Below are 12,256 nucleotides of genomic sequence, written 5' to 3'. Positions count from 1 at the left end.
CCCCTGCAACCTCTCCCAGAGACATGCTGGGGAGCTATGCAGCAGCATCTGTGTGAGGGAGAAGGGGGCTGCACAGTGCTGCAGTGCGATTCCAGCTGCCAGCAGTGGTGGACGTGTGCGAGAGTTGCTCTCTGGACAGCCCCCGGCAGGGAAAACGCCTTGCCCCATCCCTCCACTGCCCACGAGTCCCTGCCCTGAAGCCCCTCTCCTGCCCGCCACCCCCTGCAGAGAGGCTCTGGCAAAACAGAAGCTCAGCAAGGATTTTAGGAGGCTGGTTGACTTCTGGATAATGGTTTCCCACCAGTTTTCAGGCTCCTAAATAATTCTGAGGTTACTGGAAATGTACTTTTCCCTTACCTCTCTTGAAGTAATCACAAGGTGGTGCCTTGGATGCTGGAGGAAAGCACCCACCGTGAGAGTCAGCAGGCCCCTGATACTACACTGATATCTGGAGTGGCTCAAATCCATATTAAGCATGGCGAAGGTGAACTGAATCTCCCCTCTCCTCCTTTCCATCCTCTGGTCCTTGCACTGGCCTCTCCTGTGTTTGTGATAACTGTGTACCAAAGGCTCACGTGTTGGGGGATGAGCAAAGAAACATGAGAGAGTTGAAATCTGGGTGAAACCTGGTGCCAAAACAGCTGCACAATGTTAGCCCAGCATTGCTCTCTCCAGCCCAGCACTCCCGCAAAACACACTTCTCTGGGAGGCTTTTCAGTTCCCACTGGAGGCCTGTGAAGGACGGGGAAACTCACCTCCATCTGACCCCAGTACTCACTGAAGAACAGTAATCCTGAGCCACTGAAGATGGACGACCCCAGAAGAAAGATGTGGCACCCAAACACCCCCAAGCAACCTGACCTGCCCAGCATGCACCCGCTCCAAGCAGCTTTGCCTTCCTCTCTCCGTGTGTCTTCTTGTCTTCACTACCTCCAAGGAATGATTACTTGTGAGGGGTGCAGGGATCTCTGTTGGGAAGAAGGTTCCACTTTGTGAACTTTCAGCCTTTTTTTCCTCATTAAAGGTCATTTGTTTGATGCCAGGGCTGTTGGATGTACTTTCTCAGGGGTGTAAACTAGATCGTTGCACTAATCTCATCTTAAAACTTTTCACTTTGCTTTATCATCCTTTATAGCTCTGTAAAGCTTCCTGGGTCTGTTTTTGAGGTCTTCTGAGTCTCTACAGCTTCCCTTAAAAACAGATCTTAGACCCATTGAATTACAATGGCACAAAAGGCTTTGGGGCAAAAGATGGAGTGGAAAATGTGATAGCTGTTCTGCTATTAAAAAAACAAACAAACAAGTAAGAGAGACTGTTCTTTCTACATAGGGGGTTTGGTGTATAGGAGCTTAGTAACTCAGTTAAAAATAAAGCAATCCCAAATTGACTGACATGAAAAGTCAGTTTAAAAAAAAAAAAAAGAAAGCTTATAAACTGTAGGAAACAAAATTATTTTTGGAAATGTGTTTTCCCTTAATTGGACATCTATTTCTGGATGGAGTCATTTGTGTATGGAATCCAGCCGTATGGCTTTTGTTTGACAATGAAATGACAAGTTCCTCAAAGCGTGAACGTCACGAGAACCCCATCACTGCCTTAAAAAGGGCTCCTGCCCTAGCAGGGCTTTGTCAGCAGTTTCAGAGGGTGCAGAATCAAGCTGTGTTATAATCCCTAATTGTATGTAATCAGATAATGGCTTTTTAATGGTAGCAATGACTTTGTGGGTTGTAGTTAGAGCCCCAAGGAGGGGGTGGATTCCCATGTGGTAGGTGCTGGAAAGGGCTGGTATAGTACAGCATCTGTTGCTTTTACAGGCCTTACAGGAAGGCAAGTCAGGGTGGATCTGGGTATAGGCAGGATGGCAGCTGCCTTGAGCAGCAGTCTGCTGAACAGACATAAGGCAGCCCTGTTCCTGCAGCTGGCCTCGCTTCCACCAGGACCCTTGAGGCTGGCTGGGGCTCCTGACAGATTTTGGTGTGTGGGGTGATGACTAATTCTGGGGAGAACATCTACTGCCCCCAGTACTTTTGTGTCATCCCTCCCCCTCCAAAGACTGCAGGAGCATCTACCCCAACCCTTAAGAGCTCTCTTCCAGCCCTCCATCTCCTTTTACATCCTCTCTCCTTAACTCTTACCTTCCCACAGCAAAATTGACCTGTCCAGGCTCTTCATTCTGCAGATGTTAAAGCTCATGAGACTTTAATGATATGGCGTTTTTAAAAGCCCTGTTCAACAAGATGGCAAGCCTCCCCCATACCCCTCCTCTGCTGTGATCTCACTGCCATCAGTGGAAGTGGTGGGTGCTCAGCACCACGCATACCCACTGTTGTTTGACTTCCAAGAATCTCTTGGGATGGGTATTTGGGCCTCCCTGTACCCTTTTGCTAGCGTTCCTAAGCCTCACAGTGTCTATCTCAGCAATATCATTCAGCCTAGTTTTGCAGAAGGTGGAACCTTCTGGATACCATAGAGTTGAATCTCTGTCCCATTTCAGGCAGGACTTTACCTCCTCTTGCTCCAGAAGTCCTGACTCCAAGTGCACTAAATAACCACGAAACAACACAGATATTTCTGTCACATCCCCCTCTGAGACATAAATTCCTGTTCTTCATCTTCAACCAGATTTCATTTGGGCCCCTCCCAGCCCTCATCCCAAGTCCACAACATCCAAATTAACCCTTTTGCAGGATGGTGACCACAGCTCCAATTCCCAGCCACGCTCAAGCTTTGGAGAGTTTCCAGTTCAGATCTTTGCAGCTCAGCACCATTTCTAGCTACTGTATGTCACCTCTCCTTAGACCAACCTTTCACAAAAGCCTTCTGCATCGAGCTTCCAAGATGTTGGCTGTCAACATGCAGACATGAAAATCAGCCTCCCACCTCCCTCCCCCTTCCTTCTGTACCTCTGTATCGTACTGCAGAGTCTCTTGGGCTCCTGCCATGTGGAGCTAATCCCATAAAGATGATCTAGCTACCTCTGGCAGATGGATATTGATCACCTGCCTTCACCGGGACCCCCCACAAGTAGCATAATTTCCTGGTATATTCCCCCACCCCCTGACCCTGAGCCATTTCCTTGCCAAGACGTCACACAGTGCTCGTAAAATCAATCTACATTCTCTCTTCCTCTCTAGTAAACTAGACCATTTCTTCTTTACAAGAAATGAAAGCAACCATGAGTCCTTCAAGGGAAAGATGTTTTCCTCTCCTCCCCCCTCCACCTACAAGGCATGAATCCTAGGCTGTATTTCACAGGTTTGATTTGAAGGAAGTTTCTTACTGCTGGCAAAATCTGCCTCCGCGCCCTCTCTGCTCATTCGGTGAGTGACACTAATCAGTGGTGTGGGAGGTAGGGACAATATCAAGCATGGAGGTGATTGAGAAGCCTCACTCAGAATGTACATGCGCCCCAATTGGTATGTGAGGGTGAAATAGAGTGGATCTATCAATCTCTTTCCATCATTACCCATCGCTGGCTGCAGTTCTTCATTGAAATTAATGGTTCACTGAGTGGAGAATAAACAAGGCAAAGTTTTCCCCCCAAAAGCCCTATTTGGTGAGGATTTTAGCATTTGGGTTTTTTTCCCCTGTTAAATGAGCAAATGCCTCCATATTAATCACAATATGTAATCGACATGAAAAATCAGGCCCTGCTGGGCAGGGAAAGATACTTTGAATTATCTCAGCAGGAGAGCTGGCACTAATTTACTGCTGTGGTGCTCCAACTACTTCTGATGCAAAAGATGAATGGAGCGGAAGGTTTGTAACCTGACTTGCAACTACATTTAGGCTTTTTGCATAGCATCAGCAGGGCAATGTAAATTCACATGAGACCCTTGAAGTACGGTTAGAGTCAGCAACCTAGTCCTGCATGACCTGCCCTCCCTCCTCATTTTCTTTTCTTTCTGAGCAGTCTTTCCTCTCTCCTCCCCACCACATCTTTTTTTTTGCCACTCCAGAGACCTAGATGTAGAAATGCACTGCTGTTTCTCTGTGGTACCTTCCAAAAGGGTGAGTTTCATGCCTGTTCTAGTTTATTTTCATGAGTTTGCCAGTCGGCTATTTTGTAAGCAGAGATAATGCTGAAGGAAGCAGCTACAGCTCTGTTTATCGGAGATACTTGATGGATGATGTTGTTTCACACTATGAACAGGTTACATCAGAGATATTTCCAAACCCTGTAACCTTTTGTACCCTGCTCCTCGAATGGTACTGTAGGCTACAGTTGTAGTAGAAAATTAAATGTTGGATCTTTCTCTGGCACTGAAACCAATCGGAATGGAAAGGTCCGCATTCAGTCCATTAAACCTCATTGCCCTCCAGAAGTCGGTGGCTGCCTGCAAACTCCTTGTGAAGAATTGTTGCTGGTCTGGGCTAAATCACAGAGGGAATTGTCTGGGAGGTCCCCCTTTGGTCTGGGCCAAAACTGTGACAGGGAATGTATAAAAAATTTAACAGAATTCAGTTCTGGAGTCTGGGAACGTGCCCTGACACCATTTAATTTATAAATATAGTCACAGCCAAGATGCTTCTTGCCTTTGAGCATTTGTTTTTGTAAACCCTCTGACACAACTGCTGCCTCAAAGCCCTTTCTTCTGTGCCAGGGTGAGGGGTGACATTGGAACAGTGAAGAAGGGAAGATGGAAGCGGCATAAGCCCTGATGGAGGGCAGCGAAAACCAGCAGCAGGCAGGAATCTCCCATAGAGTATCTCCCTCTCTGCAGGGCAGAGGCTCATGTCGCTCCACCTCCTAGCAGAAGAACGCCAGAGACTGTAATTGCTTCCAGCCAAGGATGAGACCTGTACTTCCAACAGGAGCTGGGAAGCTGTGCTCCCCAGGCTGGGGGAAGAAGTCAAGATTTCCAGCCAAGGATGAGACCTGTACTTCCAACAGATAAGTTGCCACTTTAATCATTGTTCAGCTTCTCAAGTTTTCTGGTCAGATATAAAAGAGCAAGTCTTTGGGGTATCTGTTTCCAGTGTCTTTGGTTAATACTCAGGATCAACACCTCCAGCTTTTTGGGCTTGCATCAGATTACATGTTAGTATGGGCTCACCCTGGCAACACATTCTCACAGCTAATTTGGAGGCACGGGCATTTGTGGTACCTCACGTGGGCTTGTGCTTTCATGTCAACCCAGCAAGCCATAGGCCATTGGTGCCCAACTGCTACTGCCGGCCTGGTCTCAAACCCCAGACCCCAGGAATAGCACTACTGGTCAGTGAGTCAAAGAGGACATCTGACATACTAATCTCCTTAGGCTTTTTTTGTTCATTTGAGTTTGATTCCCAAAGTCTCCTGTTTTCCTCAGAATTACTTCTGCTTGAGTTGAAACTAAAGGCTTTCTTTTCCTGACTCTTCCTGAGAGAGTGAAGCCTGCAGACGGCCAGAGCCAGAGTGCAGGAGCACAGCACTGGAATGCTTCTCCTGGGTCAGGGTGTCCATTTCCTGACTGCAACAGCCTATAATGTCACACACGCTCCTTCATAATGCGTCAAACTTATCTTTAAAAATAGTTAGGCTTCTTGCCTCTGGCCTCTGGAGCAGAGGCAGAAAATGAAACTTTTAAAACTATCCCAAAGAAACATTTCCTGTCCACAGGACAGACTTCACCCAATGATGGTTCTGTCTGCTTAATTTTTCTCAGTTCCTGCACCCTTTTTTGTGTGTTCTCTTCTCTGCCCCTTCCAGGCTCCAGAAAGCAAACTGACTCTAGCTGTTTTGGGGGAACCTGAAGATTGACTCTTGCTACCTCTTAGCCTGACCTTTTTCAGTATATTCAGCTGCTCCTTCTCTCCCCTCCTGGCAAACAGGCAGGCAGTACATCCCACCACAGAGCAGTTTCTGGCTAAATGCCTGTATTTAGCTGGAGTCATGTCAAGGCATGGGCCACTTTGACGTTTCCTGTCACAGCAGACAACTGTTGGATCATGCGTCAGGCCTTTGTGAGGTTGTGAACTTGCTGGCATGGTGTCAAAGACTGGTGTGTCCCCAAAGTTACCCTGCTAGCTTGTTAGTGTGGTGCCAACATAATCTGGTCCCTCTAAGGCTACTGACCCCAAACTCTGGTCTCAGCTGTGCTTTTCTGTAAGCACCCCAGGATCTGTTTGAACATGGCACAGTTTATTCAGTGAGCCTTGTATAACTGGCCTTGCGTAGCACTGCAAAGCTCCCACAGTGCTCTCTTTTTGACCTCTAATTTCGGAAGTTAAAGTAATTTTGGCTGGCTGCACACTTATTTTTGGGATGGTCTGTGGCTATGCCCCACAACGGACTTGTTGGGGCATGCCATGCATCTGTTGGTGCATACCACAACTCTAGGGTATTCACCCAGCTTTCCTTTCTTTGCAGACCAAAACAGTGTGGGTGACCAGCACATGCCTGGTATGGGACACAAATAGGATAAGCACAGCGGCATGGAAATTCAGAAAGACTCCTGCAATCCAGGCTTGCTCTTGACAGTCTAATGCTTTGCCTGGCACCAATACTTACTTGGGTGAAGAAGGACAAACCAGGGGAAGACCCTCCGTTCTGTCAGTCATTTGTCACCCTCTGTATTGTTGTCATGACATGAAATGACATCTGATGGCTTTGTGAGATGGGACACAACCTGTTGCAGAGAAGAGCCATTGTGCCATGTGTACAAAAAGCCCTTGTCTCCTTAGCCATCTCCCTAGAAGTGCCAGAAGAGTCTCTGGAAACTACATCTGTGGAAGACCCTGGTAGCAGTCTTGAGCATATGTACAATGTCATGGGCTAAAAGCCACCCAGCAGGGCCCAGCATGGCATTGCAGTACCCACCAACATGCAGGTGGTGAGGACAATCAGAGCACAAGGGCTGACATGCAAAACGGGGAGTACCTGGCAGTACAGACATAGCTCAAAAGAGCCATTTGGTTTCTTTTTGATTCTGGCTAAGCATAAAAAAAGAGGAAGCTTTTACCTGAAGTTTAGGAGGGCTAGAAATAGCAGGTCCTGTCTTTCCCTGTTTGGACTTTTTGTGAAAAGCTGGAAGGGAACAGAAGAGGACAGCACCATTCTAGAGAAGAATAGCGGCTGACACAAGTCTTAGAGCTAATTTAGAGATAATTTTCCCACTCACTTGTTAATGCTGTTCTTACTACTGCTTCAGAGTCTTGGAGCACCCCACATGACTCTAGTCAAAAACAAAATGGCTCTTTTATCTGTTCTTGCTTCAGATTCTCCTTTAGCCAGTGAGGGAAAAGACCACAGTGGGTAGGGACCAGAGGCTCAGCCAAACCCAGGTGGGGGCACAGATGACATATTATGTTTGGATCTCCAGTGTCTCTTTTGCTTTAATTCCTGGTTGACAAAAAGATATCATGGGGAAAAAAATGCAAACCCAACATTTCACTCTGGAATACATTCCCTTTATCAGTTCTTTTAGGAAACAGCAAGCTTCTCTTTTTTTCTAATGTAAATGTGTGGGAAAGCAGAAGGGCCTCTCAGACAGTTCTTGTCTTACTAAGAAAGCCTTCGCTACTCAAGCACCTCTCATGCAAAATCACTTTTCAGTTTTCTCTTTCAGTGGAAATTTGATGCAGAATAATGTTTCCTCCTGATAAATCTCAGTCCTTAAATGCTCCTTCTTCAGGCAACCAATTCTGATAAAGTTGTGAAAATACTTAAGTGAGCCTAAGTTCATCTCATTTTCAAAAGCCAATTCAAAGTCTGAAGTCTCATGGAAAATCAGCAAAACTCAAGGCTCCTTAATTAATGAGGTGCTTTCAGACATTTTCCTCTTTGGCAGAATTCTTGTCTGACAAGAGCAAATGCACTGGGGGGGATGTGTCAAGTCCCAAGAAGAAGGGATAGAAAACATCCCTAAGGCTCTCCCTTCCACCACTTCTTATGCATCTGCTCACTGTCTAGCACAGTAAAGTGTCCTGCTGCTGCTGGGGTGCTCTCCATCAGCTGGGCTCTGTGTCATCTGGGAGGGTTTTACCATCCATGTGAGGGAAGACCTTTCTCCAATGATCATGATCTGGAGGGAGGAAAAGAAGTTTTAGGATACTGTGACCTGTTTTGCCAAAGCCTGTGCCAGAGGTACTCCTCTCTGGAAGATCAAGGCCAAATAACAGCTCTTGCGTGGGCTATAGCAATACAAGGGGGGCACTGAAGAGAATCTGAATCCTCTCTGTGCTTTTTCACGGCTTTAAACTTCAAATTCTGTGAGTGGCTAAAAATGTCTTCTGTTCCATCACTTTGTATTTCAGAGGTGGGTAAACACCCTGCTCCTAACAGTATATGACCCATTTATTTCCCCTGAGAGCTATGGGAGGTCCTGGCGTGGCTCACAGGCAGGAGAGGAGTAGGTATCTCTTGAGGCATCACCTGGTCACTGAAGGACAGGGCAGTCAGCAGGCCTTTGCTGTGACTTGGCAACGCCAGCACGGCTGCCTCACTTCCTTGCCCTGCACGGATTCAGGTTTCATGACAGCTGTATGTAAGGCAGCTCTGCTGCCTGTCACAGGACGCAGTTTGGAGTTAGGTCTGAACTACCATGAGCCACAGCTGGCTTGGGGCTTGCACAACCACAGGACCACCAACACAGCACCAAGATGCTCTGTTTACCTAAGTGATCTCTCCTTGGCAAGACCACTAGGACCCACTGCTAGGAACCAGTACAAGACTAATAAAGAATTTACCCATCCCATGAGCATTTTGGAAACAGTGCATAACCCTTACCATCTGCTTTTTCTGTTTCAGTAGGTCCAGCTGAAGGAAGAGTGCTATTAAATTATGCTATGTCTTAGTGCTGCTACTACCACAATGTAGTAGTTACAAGGTCTCTACAGAAATAATTAGCTCTCAGATGTTAATCAGGAAAGTGGTGGATTAATATGGCATACAGCATCTTCTTCTTATTTTAGGTTACAGATAGGTCGCTGATGGGAAATAGGTAGGTAGCCATCATAGATGCTGTGAGGCACAGGGTGGATATGGCAAATGTAGTGAATGAGATTATGCCCTGGCTTTTGCATACATTGGGACTTTCTATTTGTTGTGCATTTGTATATTGTCTGGTATAATTGGGTCCTGGTCTGTGGGCAGGGCTCCGTAATACAAATAAACACCACCATGACTAATGACAGACCTTGTGTAACTGCCCCAAACTCGACAAAAGTTGTAAGCAGTCTGAGTCAGTGCCATTGTGTAAGGGGATAATTTCTGCTTTGGCAGTGTTGTGGCCAGCTGGAATTGTTCTCTCCGATAATTGCCAATCTGGATTTCTCCCAGATGGCAGCATCTCATAAAGTGTATCTGAGAAGAGCTCCGGTCCGCTCTCTAATAAGGCTCCACAAGAGCGCTATTCGTCCCCGTCACCCCTTATCCATTGCCTCAGGCAAGTCTCCTGTCAATTTGCAGAACAAGTTGTTGCTCTGTGTTTATTTTTCCTTTTAATTTTATTTCTTTTTAGAAACTTGTATTTATTACCTTGGCAATGAGCCACCCAGCAAGGAACAAACTGTTTTGTGACAGAAAAGATGAGACATTCTGCCCTGGACCAGCCAAAAGCAATGCCACTGATCTTCCCTACGCCGTCCTCTAACCCCCCAGGTTGTATTTAATAAGGCTGTGTTTCCCTGAGGCACTCATTTCTCCAGCAGAGAGAGGATGAAAGCAGAGGTTATGCTGCGCCTCCATCCAAGGGTCCCTGAGTGAAAACCTTTCTGCAGCATGCTACCATTTAGCAGACAGGTATGCAGTGATTGAAGAGCAGGGGGTAGCCAGTGTGTGATTTTAATCCTGAGGCTCTTGGGACTTGCCAGCTCAGTGGATGCTGAGGAGAACAAGACTGTAGGTAGCACAGAAGGCAGGGGTTATGCAAAATGTAATTGCTCTCCTGTGGAGCTGGCACTGCAGCAGCTCAGCTCCTGATTGAGGTGATATTTGTTTCCGGTCTGCCTCTTCACCTTTTAACGTGTTTATCCATCACTGTGGTACCCAAGTGCCTCGCAATCTAGAAGATGTTTATCCTCTCTCAGCTCTCCCACGAGTGCTGTTGGCCCCCTGTCAGGGATGGGAAACCAAGATGGTGGTTTATGTAAAGAATTTGGAAACCGTTGGGGCTGTTTCTACGGGCTGTTAGATCTCTGACCTGAAGAGTGAGACAGAAACACATGGTACCTAACACCCAGTTATTTTAGCAACTTTAACTTATTTAAACTCTGAAGCTCCTGGGAGCTTTGCAAAGACATTGAGGAACCAGGTGGGACTGGTCACAGCACTGGTGTTACTGGGGCCTGAAATGCAAGACTGGGCTCTGCTGCTGGGGAGAGTGCCTCTTGTGTTTCTCTGTTGCTTTGGTTCCCAGTCTAACACAGAAAGACCACAAGTCACAGTTTAATAGAGTTGTGCTGTCTCAGTTGTCACCTCCACCTTTCAAACACATCCAGAGGCTTTCAGCCAGCCTCTCTCAGACTTTGTTCACCTACATGGCACAGAATTACCCCTTTCAGACTTTTCTTAAGGCTTACTCAAGTCAATCCCTCCAGGCTCATAAAATGTTTTTTCTTGCTAGTCCTTGGCCTCCTTCCAAACTGCCAATAACTTTCTAGGAACATGATGCCTGGGACTTCAGGGCGGTTCTCCATGCTACGAATGGCCAGTGATGGTAGGGGCAAGGAAAGGTCTTTGGCTGATGTTGTCATGAGAGCAAAAGGAAATGTTTCTCTGGGAATTCTCAGGCTCTGGCCGTACCAGATGGTGGTCTGTAAAGACATAGGGAAGAGAGAAGCTGGGGAAGGCTCATAGCTAGCTCTGGCCAAATCTGAGTAGAGAAGTTGGGTTTATAGGAGTTTGTGATGTGTATTCCCCATGTCAGGTATTGTACCAGGAGCAATGCTCCAGTTTACAATCACATCATGGGAATTGCTTTCTCATCTATGGTAGCATATCCATCCCAGAGCTTTACCAGACATATTGAGTGGCCTGTGAGGTGGGTCTGGCTGGTGGTCTTTGTTTCTCCACATAACAGAAACTGAAGGGAGGAGAAGTTCCCGTGAGGACTCAGAGGTGAAAGATCTAGGGCAGAGCCACTGCTACTCATCTCCCCCCTGCACATTCTCTGCTCTTTCTGAGTGCAGAGGGAAGGCTGTTGCTATAGAAACCAGTGGGGAAAATGTACATTATATCACATTTTATATATTTTTCCAAGGAGACCCTTTAATCTGAGCCTGCTACCATGTATTTTTACAGAAACAATAAAGCTAATAAAACCTAAATGTAATAGTGATTTCAAATCAAATCAAATAATCAACACATACTTCAAAACCACCTCTGCCTGTAATCTTCAACCCTAGCCAAGACACTGGGACAGGTCTAGCAAGGCAGCCCACAATATGGTACATGACAGGAGGATGAATCTAAGGCAGCAAAAGGTGTGATGAGAGGTGGAGGGGTGGGTCCTACACAGCGGTAAGTGGCGGTTAATGTTTGAGGAAGGACAAAAAAGCTAAATAAAATGTCTTCAGATTTGACTTGTGTGTAGAGAAGGATGAAATAAGGGTGAAAGGTATGTTTTGTTGCATATGCTCTAACCTACCTTTTCTCTGCTTTACCCACCCAGCCTCCTATTGCCATCCTATCTTTGTGAGCCCCCTTCTGCAGCTCTTTTCTCTTCTGCTGCCCTTTAAAAAAATTATCCCACCATTTCCTACTTGCCTTTGTGACAATAACAAGCCCTTCAGCCTCCCAGACAATCAGACCTATTGCACCCTGGGGTCTCAAGGAGACAGTGCTCTTTGTGAGGCTGCACGATGAAAGTCTCTCTCTAGCATTAGGCTGGCCTGGTGGCAGCGGTCCTCCTGGGGATCCTTCAGAACGGAAGCATAATTTAGTCCTCTGGATGTCAAAACAGGCTTTTGCTCTGCCCTTCCCACCCTCAATTTCTTTTTTGCTTAATTCACCATGACCAGTATTTCCTTCCTGATTTGTACTGACCCTGTGACTTAATTAGATTTTTGTCATTATTTATAGTAGTTCCTATAATGTGTTGACTTGTAATTTCTTCAGGACAAGGACTTTCTTGCTGTGTAGAGCAATGTGCAAAATAAATTTCAGCCCTGTCTTGTTCCAGGGCTGTGATTGATCCTAAGTCAGGTATATGTCCCTGCTCGTTGTCCTGGAAGTAAGTACACAAAAAACATCAGCAAGGCTTTGTATCACTAACGCTAGTGTATTGGGTTTGTGTAGCAAGGTCTTGGTAGTGGGGGGGGGGCTACAGGGGTG

This window comes from Egretta garzetta, unplaced genomic scaffold (genome assembly GCF_000687185.1).
Source record: "Egretta garzetta isolate BGI_Z169 unplaced genomic scaffold, ASM68718v1 scaffold51, whole genome shotgun sequence".
Classification (NCBI taxonomy): domain Eukaryota; kingdom Metazoa; phylum Chordata; class Aves; order Pelecaniformes; family Ardeidae; genus Egretta; species Egretta garzetta.
Note: the sequence above shows the minus strand (reverse complement) of the source record.